General features: G+C 39.6%; 1 long non-coding RNA gene across 1 annotated transcript; it reads left to right on the forward strand.

Moving 5' to 3' along the window:
- Nucleotides 1-7,173: 7,173 nt before the first annotated feature.
- LOC125907517 (uncharacterized) lies at nt 7,174-11,089 on the forward strand. The gene is made up of 3 exons (XR_007452738.1): nt 7,174-8,630; nt 8,733-8,997; nt 10,833-11,089. It is a non-coding gene; the product is annotated as an uncharacterized LOC125907517 (long non-coding RNA).
- Nucleotides 11,090-14,486: the final 3,397 nt, after the last annotated feature.

The raw sequence follows: 14,486 nt of genomic DNA on the forward strand, positions 1-14,486 counted from the left end.
CTTCTGGTAAACAATTGAAAAATTGATCAGAAGCAATGCACTACCGACTCCCAACTACACTTGACACAGTTGACACAAAATAGCAAGCCTCTTGCCCCATCAATCATAAAGCAATGCGGCTTTATTGGATTTCAATCCCTACATGGCTCAGTGCACATGAAACCAACATTCATCTGTATGCAACATCAGTACGGATCGAAGTGGGTACGTACTGCTCATTGAACTGATGTTCTCGTCGCTCTTATATCTTCCAACAACGGCCCAACCATAGCACCGTTTCATACGACCGATATGCAAATAATGTCAAAAGCTACAGTGCTATGGAATGCCGGGAAACATTCGTTGCGATTGCTGTAGCGTTCTGGCGAATCGTCCAACAGATTCCGGAACAGATGCAATAAAACTTTGTCCTTTAGCCTTGAACACTCGTGAGGTCGTTACGTTTCCGGAAAAGTCTTTCATCATCATCGGACTCGCTTTCGAGTTCGTTCGACGGTTGAACCGTTGTCCTTTCCAAGATTGCTTACAAAGCACGGGGTAGTCGCTCTTTCATATCGCTGTGTATCGTGATCACTGCTCAAAAGCCTCAATGGAATACTTTTATGGCTATGTACAAACATTACGTGCCTCTCAATCAACAGGAATTATTTCTCGAACGCTATATTTCATATATAATTTATATTCTATGGTGCTTATATATCAGATTAAACCGCCGCCATTTACCATCTGTGACAAATTTTCAATATTCCATTAACGTGAGGCGTATCTGGCTGACTGAGGCTGAGAGTGTGGGTGACGATAAAAGAGAATTCCCTACTCTGAGTTAAGCCGGCAACAGCTCTCTGATGGCACTTTTGCATCTTATTACCATTTACGTGCGCTACGTTACGGTCTCCATTTAGTTTCAACGTGCACGGTAGGCACCATAGGTTTGTGCTGCAGAAGTAGGAAGGAAGCGGTATGATCATTGACTTAGAGCGAGGAAGAAGCGTAGGGTCGCATTCTGGAGGAGAAAACTTTTCCCCTCTCATTGTGGCGGCATGGTGATTTGCTGGAGCTTTTGTGTTATGCACGTTGCTGAATGCTAATGTCGTTGCTCGGAAATGGTTTCTCTAATATTTGACTGATAGCAAGGGAACAACATGAATACGGTACTATCACACAGGAAGGACATGATTCAGTGACTAAGCAATTTCCATCACGTGCAGTGTGATACCGGAAGAGTAGCATAGTAGAAACGGAAGCTAAGATTAAGTAGCATTAGGGGTTAGATTTATATCGTTTCCCTTACGCTCGTGCCAACGGTGAAATGGGTTTACCGGCGGAAGAACAGGGAACCATATTTATAGTTCAATGGGTGTTTCAAGAGAATGACTACGCTCTTTGGTACCAACATTTAATTAGTGGTTGATACTCCAACGAGAAGTGATTCTCTACGAGGTTAATCTTAAGTATCGTATGTAAGACATAAATGTCTCATGGAATTGGGTTGTATTTAGGATTGTTTAAAACAATAAAAATAAGTGATAAGCTGCTATCTCTGTTTAATCAAACACAATCAAGGATCACAGAAAGCAAAGAATCATTTGTCAAAAGCTTTAAACTATGATTTCGGGTGTTTTAGATCCTTCAAGTCCAACCAAACATTGAACTTGAACACTACAGTAGTGGGATTTGTACGAAGCTGTTACAGGAGCGTTGCGTATGCTGTATTAAAGCATTTCATAAGATTTCATAAGATTGATAAAAATCTTGCTTGTATAATAAATGTGTAAGCATTGTTCAACCAGCTTTTTCAACTTTGTTGTACCAAATTTCTAAAACCTATAAAATTTCAAAAATTGGCCTCATTCTATCCAACACTGATAGATTAAATCCTTTTTTTGCGGTTTCGAGATGGAATTTATGGAATTTTGGCGACGTTTTAAAGCTTCATCATTTGTCCTAAGAATCTATGTCGTATTTGATATTTATATGTATATTTATTTTAACAATGCGCCTATATCTGATGGTCCTACTTTTATTAAAATGTTGTTAATTTACATAATTGAATATTTTGCAGAATGGTGCGTTGAGCTTTCGAATCGTCTTCGAAAGGCTTGACATGACATTGCTGCAATGCTTCAGCTCAACCAACATGTGCCTCGATAAAAAAAGCCCCATTGAAATGATGCGTTTCACGAATATTGTAGAAAAGATATCGCAATAAACTGATGTCGCTTTGATTAATTTTCCAGTCCATTTCCAGGAAGCACATCGCGAGTGGCCACGTGGTACGCTGAACGGCGAACTCAATAATGGGCACCATTGCTCCAATGAATTGTATGCCTACCGCGAGTCACAGGAGTTTACGTTCTGCGTTGGAGGGTCCTATCAGCGTCGTGCCAGATTTTGTGACTGCGAAACAGTGAACGATCGCTGCAAGCATCATGATGATCATCGTTAATCAGTTTATCGGGCACCGCAAACTCAATTACTCGAGCTCGGTAGAAGGTGCACCTCTGAGGTGCAATGGCATCAGTTATCAGGTGTCTGCCGTTTGCAAATTACACATGTCCGCTCGTTCGTACGACACGGCGTTCAAAGTGCAATCGATTGTCCTTTCCTAGAGCATGGAGACGGAAGTGACAAAAAATCCATCTGCATGCTGCAAACAGCCAGAATGCAAGTGCAGCACAATGTCAAATAGAGTCACGTTCAGGTAGAACGTTTTCGATCGACTTGGCACGGTTTGTGCAAGTCGAGTGGAAATATACAAAGAGCAGATGCATGTTGTGTTTGGTTTGATATTTGGAAGAGCTGTCAAAGGCAAACGAAAGTCGCAGTCCAAACCCATACAGAATAGTTTGAGAACAAAAAAAGAAGAATTTTCTTCGGACACATTTCGCTTAAAAGCCAAAGATAGGATTGAGTTATTTTTGTGAAAAATCAATACATCAACACAAAAAGGGCAAAATGCTAAATGATTGACCGAATTAAGGTTCTACAGGACAGGTTCGATCGATAAAGGGATACCTTAGCTACCCATATTCGATGACCTGAGCACGGATGGCTGGGATGAATGACTCTTGTTCGGTGATTGAGAGCCATGGCGTCATCAACCGTAAGTGGTCGCAAAAAAAAGGATCGCTCTGGCAGTAGAAAGCTGTGGAAACCGACAGCAAATCTCGGATCTAGAAATGTAGGGAAAAGAAAGAAGAAACGAAAAACAAAAATAGCAAAGTTAAATGGAAAGCAGAGAACAACCACGACCCGCAATCTCCTTCCTTTTGTTGAATATTTATGCTTTGCTGTTTCGATCTATGTTTAACCTTACTAACAGCCACACCACCAGCGTGGTTGTTATATGCTTTCGGAACACATTGAACAGCAACTATCGCACGTAATCCCTCTTTACGGCGGTGGGTTCTTAGTCAATACATAAGCTGACTTTTTGCATCGTTCTTACTCTTCTGCACGAACTACAATGACGACTGCCATGAGGTTGCTCACACAAAGTTCAACATGCTAGGATCTACTACATAATTCCTGCCGGGGAAACGTCGTTCCATTGCGCAAGCTCCGCCTATAATCGCGGGCGTGTCTCTATACACTGCCAAGGCCAGAAGGGTGACGATACAGGATGTGGAAAATTAGGAAAAGCGCCAAACACTCAATGCCTCCAGCCACCACCGATCTGGTCCATTAAGCGTAAACAACAGTAATACCAATGGCGACGATTCATCTGAGAAATTTCCAACAACTCCAGGTCCTTCGTGTGTTGCTCTTTCACTCTCCAGTTTACGCTGTTGCGTTTTACGATGACAAGAGTCTATGGGAGAATAAATTGAAAATGATACCGCCACAGGGTTGCATTTTGCTAAAATTGCCATCAAAAATAGTGGCATGCGCATAACCCATCGTAGTGTGTTGGCAGTTAGCAAAATAACATGACGGAGAAAGCAAAATCTATGGAGTAAAAGCCAGGCTATCGTTTGCAGCATAGTAAACGTCTCATGGTTATATTAAGAACAGATATTCTTGAATAAATTCAGTAAAAATACGTACGTAATGACGTATGTACAGTTGGCACTGTGACCGTGAGTGGCCCTGTAATTTAATGAAATGAACTAAACTCATCGTAGCGGAAATCAAACTTATAGAAAGTTTAATGAAATGAACTAAACTCATCGTAGCAGAAATCAAACTTATAGAACTGAACAGAATCTGGTACTTTGGCTGCTCGTTTCCTATACCACGACTTGTGAAACATCAAAGTTGTTTGAAATATGATCATTATGTTATGGTAAATATTAAAAAAAGCAAAGAAACTGAGCACAATATCTATTTGTGGCTGAATGTAATTGAATCCATCCTCCCGTATACTTATCTTACTTTGCAAAAGATACACTAATAACAAACGTTGTGGTTCATCTGGCAATATGTGCAGTGGGGGGCAATCTAAAATTTGGCAGATTTTTATCCACTTATTGTGATTCAGTTCGTTGATTTATTTAAATTTAAAGTATGCTCACAAAATACAATTTATAAGAGAAGTCACACAAAAATAAAAATAGCTTTTAAACATTTATCTAATTCTCAATTTTGTCAAAAAATATCCCTCATAAAAATAAAAAAACGCTCATAAAATAAAAATAAAAACAGGCAAATTTCTTTTAGATTTTAGGGCATTGAAAACTTGTTTTTAATTTTTTAAATATAATTTTGATTACATTGAAATTGTACCATAACGTAGCATTTATGGTAAAGACATGATTGTACCACTACTATACGATTGTACCACTATACCTCTGTCTCAAATCTACCAACTCTCTTTTGCACAAAGTACTGTACCCACATGGCCGGTCTCGTAGTACAGTCGTCAACTCGTACGACTTAACAACATGCCCGTCATGGGTTCAATCCCCAAATAGACCGTGCCGCCATACGTAGGACTGACTATCCTGCTATGGGGGGAATCAATTAGTCACTGAAAGCCAAGCCCACAAGTGGGTACAGGCAGGCCTTGACCGACATCGGTTGTTGAGCCAAAGAAGAAGAGGAGAGACTGTACCCACAGCCTGGAAATCCTCTGTGATGTTTCCGGTGTATAAAAAAGGGGATAAAAACTCTGCTGAGAACTACCGCGGTATAACCACCTTGCCTTCTTGTGCCAAGGTGTTTGAGATCGTCATACAAAACTCGCTAATGTATCACTGTCGTTCTTATATTTCTACACGCCAGCATGGTTTCTTTCCTCGACGCAGTGTTACCACAAACCTGGTGGAATTCGTCTCCAACTGCCACGCAGCCTTTACTTCCGGAGCTCAGATGGATGCAGTATACACTGATCTTAAGGCTGCGTTTGATCGTGTGAACCATCGCTTGCTGTTGGCTAAGCTCGCCCGGATCGGTCTCTCTACTCCGCTGGTGAATTGGTTCAGGTCCTATATCTCTGAACGTAGCTACTACGTACAAATCGATGGTGTCTCCTCTAACGTTTTCGAGAGTTCATCTGGCGTCCCTCAGGGCAGCAACTTGGGACCACTGCTGTTCTCGCTTTTTATTAACGACGTCACACTGGCCATTACGGAAGCAGATTGTCTGCTTTATGCGGATGATGTTAGGCTGTTTCGTATCGTACGGAACACTTCCGACTCTCTTTCACTGCAAAGATCGATTGATGTTTTCTCTGACTGGTGTATCAACAACGACCTGCTAATTTCTGTTGATAAGTGTACGTCAATGTCTTTCTTTAGAATAGCTAGTCCGATAAGGTATATCTATAGCATATCAGGGACACAACTACCGCGGTGCAATACGGTCAGGGATTTAGGAGTCACCCTGGATCGCAAACTAGATTTCCGACAACATTACTGTGATATTTTAGACAAAGCTAACAAAATGCTAGGATTTATTCGTCGACATTCGAGAGAACTTAATGACCCACACTGCCTGTTAACTCTGTATAAGTCCTATGTTCGTTCCATCATCGAGTTTAGTTCTACAGTTTGGTGTCCGTTCTCTAGTGTTTGGTCCAATAGAATAGAAGCTGTCCAAAAGAGAGTTACTCGTATTGTCCTACACTTCACTCCGTGGCGTAATGTAACCCCTCGTCCATCGTATCATACTCGTTGTTTGTTGTTTGGTCTGGACACACTTGCTAGGAGACGTGATAATGCCCAATGTACCTTTTTGTCCAAACTTATTGTCGGTGAGATAGATTCGCCAGAACTACTGGCTAGAGTCAACATAAATGTCCCTCCTAGAGTGTTCCGTAACTACAGACTAATAAGAACTGACCTTACAAGACGTGCATATAGCGAGAACGACCCAATGACTGCGATGGCCCGTAAATTTAATCAGCGTTACATTTTATTTGACTGGCACCTACCTACTAGATTCTGTTGATCCGTCTTGTCATTGTACACTGCGTTAGTTATTTAAGTTTTAGTTTTAATTCAGTGATAAGGCCGCTTGTTTGGCCAATCACTTAATACAATAAACAATAAAACAATACAATACAATACTACTGGGACTTGGCTTTCAGTGACTTGCTGATTCCACATAGTAGGATAGTCAAAAGTCCTACGTATGAAGACACGGTCCATTTGCGGCTTAAACTCATGATGAGCATGTTGTTAAGTCGTACGAGTTGACGACTCTACCATCAGAACGGCTACAATAATGCCCCAAAGCAACTGGAAGGGCATTGGTTGGTGACAAACATTTCACATCTTTTATCTCTTATCTAAAAGTACATTTGCATATCTAAAAGTAAGTAACATCAATAAAAACAGTGTTAAAAACAAAAAAAATGTTATAATAATAATACTAATTATAATAATTAAAATTAGATAGATACTAACGCATTTCTTTACTTTTTTTGTTTCTTAAGCAGAAGATGAGGCTAAGAACGCGATATTTTACCGAAAGATTAACTTGTTTTTTGCCATCAGCTTGCATAAAAAAACAAAACTATTGCCTTCCAGGCTTATTCTAAAGAGTTCCATCGCCTTAAGAGGATTAGAAAACAAACAAATTTAAATGGTGACAAAAAAAACATTAACACAGTTTAATACGATGTTTTAAAACGTATGCAATGTATTGTAACCCACTTCTAAAAAACGGGTTTGAAGCTAACCATTACTTGTTACAAATTGTCGAATTTCAATCTGCCGGGACGAAACTGTCAACTCGGATGATGAATATTGTTCCAGTGTCATTTATTTTAAATGAGAGTTGTCTAATTTAAACCATCAAAGAGATTAATATTTTAAATAAAAGTAGATATTTTGCTACAATGATTGATTGTTTATTTAATAGATAATTCGAACTGAACGGGTTGCCGATCCCTGTCGAGCAGTAACAACAGATCGTTTTGTTTACGAGGCACTGCTCCACATGCTAGAAAGAATTATGCGACAAGCAAAAGTAAGAAAGAGAAACCCAACTTCATGTGTACCACAGCAAGGTGGAACCTAGTATGACAACCAGAAACAGTACCGTCAGTGCACGAAGAAACTTTGAAGTGTACGGAAAAACAAACACCATCACAGCATCTTTCCACGAAAACATCGACAGTGGTAAAAAACGTTCACCTCACCTTTTTCACCGCTTCGTTTTTCATCGTTTTCCATGCACCGTTTATGTACAGGCATAATAAGGGAGGAGTTTGGACAGGGTTTTCATTCGAAAAAGGGAACAAATTTGGACTTACGACATTAGGAGGTACGGGTCACAGATTCGACTGTCAGATGAATATTCTTTCCTATCGTTAGATACTGCCAACGTGAATATACTCAAGCAGCAGCAAATGTACAAACATTACAGTGACGTGGCCTCAATGTCGAGAGATTGGAAATTGTGTCAACGAAAGTGGTTAAGGTGCTGATGTTTTGTGTTTGAAGGGACATAGTGACTTTTAGCCCATGAACGGTTGATAAGGAAATCAGTAATACAAATGAAACCAAATGAAAACCCGACGGCAGTTTGTTGTTGTTGAAAATGTTTCCGTGATGTAAAACAAATAATGATTTTTCACTAACGGTTTTGTGCGACCGAATTAAAATGTTCTCTTGATTTGTTTGTTGCAATCCTTTCTTTTAGTATTTTGAAGATATCGGGATTATGGGGACGGCGACTGCCACTTATACCATACAATTTTGCAGGAATTTTTATACATTTTGAACGGTCAAACACCAGATGCATTACAATGTGAATTTATATTTATAAATTTAGTTTTCCTAGTAAAGTTGTAGTTGTAGAGGAATAGCAGATGACAAATGCATTAAAAAATGACAGTCCAAAAGCATTTGTAATGTGTTTTGTTGCAATTCGTTTCTTGTTTACATAGTCATAATGAAATCTAGATTTTTTTTCGGATAGTTCGGGTAAAGTGTTTTGATTTCAATTGAAGAATTGAATTGAGCAAATACGTTCGACGATCAATGTAAAGCGTTTAGATAATGAACAAAACAACAGTTTAAGAATGAACTGAATGGAAAACTAAAAGTAATGTTGCAGTATACCTTCACGTGTCCCATACCTTAATTATCAGCATTAACCCGACGGCGAAAACTGTACAAAAATCCTAACATATTCATAATCTGATTACTTTCCCCAAATGTCAATATTTAATTAGCTCAAAGGTAATAATTCAAGCTCGAGCAATAGCTCAAATTAATAACAATGTAATAAATTTACAAGATGTATCAAATGTAAAAACTCAAAGCTACATTCCATCATTTCAGAAAGCCGATCTCACCCAATACAAACAATTTTGATCCATAATCCCGACACGTGTTTGTTATGTTGACGCCTGTCATATTTTGGCTAAGGAGAATTCCAAGGACAACAAACCATTCTGATTTTCTTGGCAAATAAAATAATAGCTTTTCAATCACACCGCTTGCCCACCAAACGATAACAATCTGAATGAAACATGAGCAACAGAGTCATCACATTGGCCCCGAGCCATTGCCTTCTAGCGGGGTCGATTCGAGCTAGTGAAATCGGGTAAATATTTACCATTGTTTCTACAACGAACACTTCGGTCAAATAACCACTGGGGTGAATGGAAATGTTTCCAGTGTGTTGGTTTTTTTCTTCCTGTTCCCATTTGCTAGCTAGAGAGGGAATCGCTCATATGGATGGAACATATTTCTGAGAGCACCGGAGAGATAGTACAACTTAATCCCTGTATCAATTTATTGTACAACCCCTCTCGAAATCAATGCGCATCACCAAGTTGGCGTGACTGATGACTGGCAGGAGTTGACGATAGTCATTCTGTTCTGGCAGGACTGTGTGCTGGTTGTTTGCTAGTGCTAGACTGCCACTCAATGAATTAAATTCTAATTAATCAACAATGCGCTTGGCACCCTTCCCGAACCGAACAGCTGAGTAGGAACAGCTTCCAGTTCCAGTTCCTGGTGGACGACAGATTAGACGAAAATCGATCAGATGTTGCCATTCAATTGTATTCCAGGCGATAGTGCCGGCGGGTGTGTTGTAGTTAATTCACTTTACTTCTATGCACCAGTAGGGTAGGTGCGGCACGATCTGCTTGAAAGAGGGGGAAATCATCATGTAAAAAAGTGACCCTGCTTCTGGGTAGGTGCAAAAACACCACCAGTTGGTGTAGGATTTGTGGAAGGATTCACTGCTGATCCTTCGCTTCGAGGTTTCTACCTTCTGTTAGATTGGGTTCTGCTCTGCTGGCTGTATGAGGCGTGAGAGGGGTTCTACTTTTTTTGTTATTTGCGGAAACTTCTAAGCACATTGCATGAGGGGATTAGCCCGCCACTAAATGGTGTTATGATTAATTGATATTTTATGGTTTTGCATCGCTTCAAACGAGTAATGTCCCCAGGAGAATGTTGAAAGATATCGCTGTAAACTTTTTGATCGAACATATGGTTTCATGGCGCACCAGTTCCTTGTTTGAAAGTAAATCCAAAGCATTTCCCTTTCATGGTATCCATAAGACAAGGCATTAAGTTGCCATGGTAGATAAAACATTTAATTTTGAAGGAAAATTAGGGTCATTACTATTTTTTATCTGTTTTGTGGGGCGGTAGACTCATAGCCCACTGCTAAAGCTACACTGAATGTAAAACAAAGCAAGTTTCCATTGTTCAACATGAACACCTTGCATGACGGTGTAGTTCCTTGTGACGTGCAATTTGTTTCATATTCCGGAGTTAACATTTCAGAGTAACATTGAAGAGAGTGAAACTCGAATGACATTTTGCACCTGAGTCATACTGATACGCCTCAATAGCTTAGGGAATACATTTCCTACACCGACATTCATTTTACGGGATTTCATAAATCATGCAAAATGTAATCCCGCCTATAAGCCGTTCCCAACAAGGAAAATAGGGAAAAACAAAAGGCCGAGAAATGGCCATAAATTTTGATGCAGCATTTTGATGTTTGTGGCATGTCAGGTTCGCTCTTCTGTACTATATGTTTGTTGTATGTACAAGGATATGGTGAAAAAAGATAGACATGATGATACTGCATAAGTGTTAAAAAAATCTAGCAATGAACTACGAAGGGCTTAATAGTAGTAGATATTTATTTGTCCGTTGGGGAAGCGTTAGTTTTGCACACCTTGCAGAAGGCTACGAACCATCAGTCTATCAGCTCCCATCAGTCCCATCAGTCCAGGGTGTATGCTGTCAGTCTGTAAGTTACTCCGTGTGAATAAATAAGTATATTCAGGATGAGAGACACATTTGTTCGCATAGAAAAAATATGGGGAATCCTTTGGGACATCGACAAGAATATGAAACGAAGAAAATTCAGCGAGAATAGAGATTTTTCTTTCTTCCATTGTGCTACAGACAAATCATGCCGACCAGTAAAGAGCAGCGTTTGAACTAGAAAATGATAAAAAAGTATTCCCCGTTTTCTACAGTGGAAATTCATCCGAGAGATGTCTATCTGACCACCGATGTTACGGATCGATTGAGACTAGAACGTCCTTTTTCCAGTCACTCAACCAAAACATTCGCCCGGGGACCAACTTCAGACTATGTTAAAAAGGTACTTGATCAGCTGCTACTTGGGAGGAACACATTTGGACCACCGTCAGACGAGGGGTCATTAATAATCATAACAATATGAATTAATAATCATATTGTAATAAATAAATGTAATAAATAGATAACAAAGTTTGAGAAATAAAAACACACGATTAAGAGAAATAATGGAATGATGTTAGAGCGTTCATTATTTTCCTTTTCACTTAAGTAAGCAAAACAAACTTAAAAATAATAACACTAAGAGTCTTGTGAGCCGAATTACGATCTATGGGCTTTACTTTCGCTGACTGTTTGAAATTAAACTTCTGTCCCATTATCGCATGAACTGTCGGCCTGATACCGCACCAGAAAACCCAACAGCAGAATACCATCAATCGTGGGGATTAAGGACTGATCCATGTTTTTGTTTGATACTTTCATTCGTTTACGTGCGCCACAGTACGCCATTTTGCTTTCGCAACCGGGCTGAAAGGCAGAAACGTTTGTGCCAGCGGATCTGTTCACATTCCAGCCCAACTAATCCCTTTGGATAGGGCAGCGCATCAGCTGCGGCCTTCGACTTGCTAGGGTTTGACGTTCGCTCGGAACCTCCAACGTTCTTTGTATTCAATTTATTGGAATGAAAATTGTGTTTTCGCTTTTCCACTTTGGCACATTGAACTTTGCGTGTCGAACTGTGCTTCAATGTTATCGTGCGCTTTACCGAAACAGCCATACTGAGTGAGAAAGGACGTTTGCCGCCACGACGCAGGCGGACCTCGCTATTTCAATTATACACTCCCTTTACCGAGACTTCTCATCTAATGAGATTTAGAAGAGACCATGCCATGGTTCGAGAAAACGATGATTCGATTTATCAAGGGGACGATGCAAGGACTTAGCAGACTCCGATGGTGAGACACCAAAATGCAACGAGTTGAAGCGGTGTTAAATGTTTTTTCATGAATGGGTATTAAGAGAGCGGCGGAAATTTCGTTCGAGTGGAACGGAAAGGGAAGATCATCAAACAGACAACAGAATCGTTCCGAGCATCATCCTCACGCAAGCACCAGCGCATCGTTCGAGTGCCATTGTGTGTACCCTTGTTGTGTGGGTATAAATCCTGGCACGCTTAGTGCCAACAATTTGCGTGAGCTTGTGGCTTTAACACGAACCCTAGGTGAGATCGCATATGTCACGAAAAATGTCCCAACGGTGTAATGTACAATTATGAGTGCCAGGGACAGCATTAATTGCGGGCGTGTAATCCAATGAGCTTATGTGTACCTTACTTTTGGTCGCTCCAGATGGTAAACCTGGACGGAAGACGGAGACCACACAGTGGCCGAAGTGCACATAAATTAGAGCCAAGCGTGACGGTTGTAAAAATGTCTAACATTGCGAATGAACAAGTGTTGATTAATAGGAAACAGCATTATAATAAAGCTAGTCGATTCAATTACAGAATAGCGATTGATTAACTATTTTGATTCCAATCTTTAATATGATATACAAAGTTGAATTATTTTCATACCACTAATATATTATAATACTAATGCAGCAACTAAAATAAACCCTATCGATGGGCTTTGCAAAAGGATGATTGGTATTTTTTCTGAAGCTTAGACCGAAATATGTGTTTTATTATATTATTTTACCAGTATTTGTATTATTAGGCTGTTTAGTCATGTTTCCGCTGTTCTAGCTAGTAGCCGGTCTCGTGGAAATATAAAATTCTCGGTAAAACCCGTTGCTAAATTCTCGTGGAAATGTAAAACCGTTGCTGTCAGGAGAGCTGAGTAAAAGTCTTCTGAAGAACCTGGATCTATTTGAACTAATCATTCCTTGGAGCAACTATTTGAACGTTTAGTAATAAAAGCTTAAACACAGAACGCTTAAGAAAACTTTGGCACCTTATGCGAGTTAAGTAAGTTATCCATGACCTAAAATAGAGAAAATAAAGAGCCCGCTGGAATTTCATGTCTCTTTTTTGTCATGCACAAAACGCTCTTAATTTTAAAATTGTTTTCTGATATTGTGTAAAAATATAACAATTACAATTATAACAAAACATATTTTTAATATTTTAAATATTTTTAAGAAAAACATCAAGTACTATTCTTCTTATCATTTCTCAATCTTTCTACATTTTCTCTAAAATATATTAAATAATAAAACGACTCAAAAGAATATATTACAGGTATTATAGATATTAAATATTGAATGATTTGTTGACGACTTCTTGATATTCGGGACCAGGTGATCTAACTGAAACTTCCTTTCATGCTGGTTGAAATACATACGTTAATTGATAAATTTATATTACAAAAGCTTATTAAAAGATATGTCCAGAGGCTACAATAGGTTGGTTTCATACTGTTTGGAATGACTGCCAGTTGAGTTCCTGAGTTTGAAACTTATCCGTAAGATGGGCTCTGACATAGGCTCTCTCGAATATAACCAAGGCAAGTACAAAACACACACACATCAACCAAGCCACTTAGTCATGTGTGCCACAAAATGGTAAGGCTCAGAGCATATCTATTTCCAATAATTGCTTAGAGTATACAGGCTACACGGATTTGTGAAACAAAGTTTGTGACAATTGTGTTAGCTGGTTATACTGCAATCGGACATGAGCGAATACAACACTTGTTTTTGTCCATGGGAAATGATCAAAGTGTTTTGTGTGTGCTGGATTGTGAAAAAAACATATCGGGAAATGAAAGCAGCGTTAAACCGCCTAACCGCATAAAAAATACCACCGACTAATGCTGAACAAACCACTAAAACGTCATGCGGTTCGGCAGTGACAATTGTCCTCAATGGCAGAGAAATGCAGAAACACGTCACACGAGTGATAAACCACACAAGCGAGCGAGTGTCTCACCAAACTTGATTAGAGAGTTTTTATCTCATGTTACTTGTTTTGGTGCGGTTTTATGCTGCAAGCGTATAGCATTATTAGAGATATTGCGGACATGCCTGTACGTTTGTACAGGTATGAATAATGGAATGCAAAAATTGTAAACATTCACCCAAGCAAAAACTTTGTTTCACTTGTTTTGTGATGAGCGGTGAGGGTCGTCATTGAACATGTGCCACCTTCACCACCCGTTCCGGTGTGTTAATTTGGAGTGTGTGTATGTGGATTTGTGTGTTGTTTCGTCGCCATGCCTGCGTGATGTAATTCTTACAAGACACGTGTACGCTTTCATCCTCAAACTAAACAAAGGATATGCAACATGTGGAAACAAACCGACAAAGGTGCCCTAAAGAAATGATCCGTTTGCTCATTAATGATGTCATCAAAGTGAAGCGCGATTGGTTGCTGATTGAACTCATGCCGTACGCAAATGAGGCACACAAACGCTCGCGTGCTCCTGGGGCAACAACAGATTCCATTTTTGTAGAGCGAAGCTGTTTCGATAAAATGCCTGGCAGATATTGTTAATATCGTTATTCTGCATTGGC

This window comes from Anopheles coluzzii, chromosome 3 (genome assembly GCF_943734685.1).
Source record: "Anopheles coluzzii chromosome 3, AcolN3, whole genome shotgun sequence".
NCBI lineage: Eukaryota > Metazoa > Arthropoda > Insecta > Diptera > Culicidae > Anopheles > Anopheles coluzzii.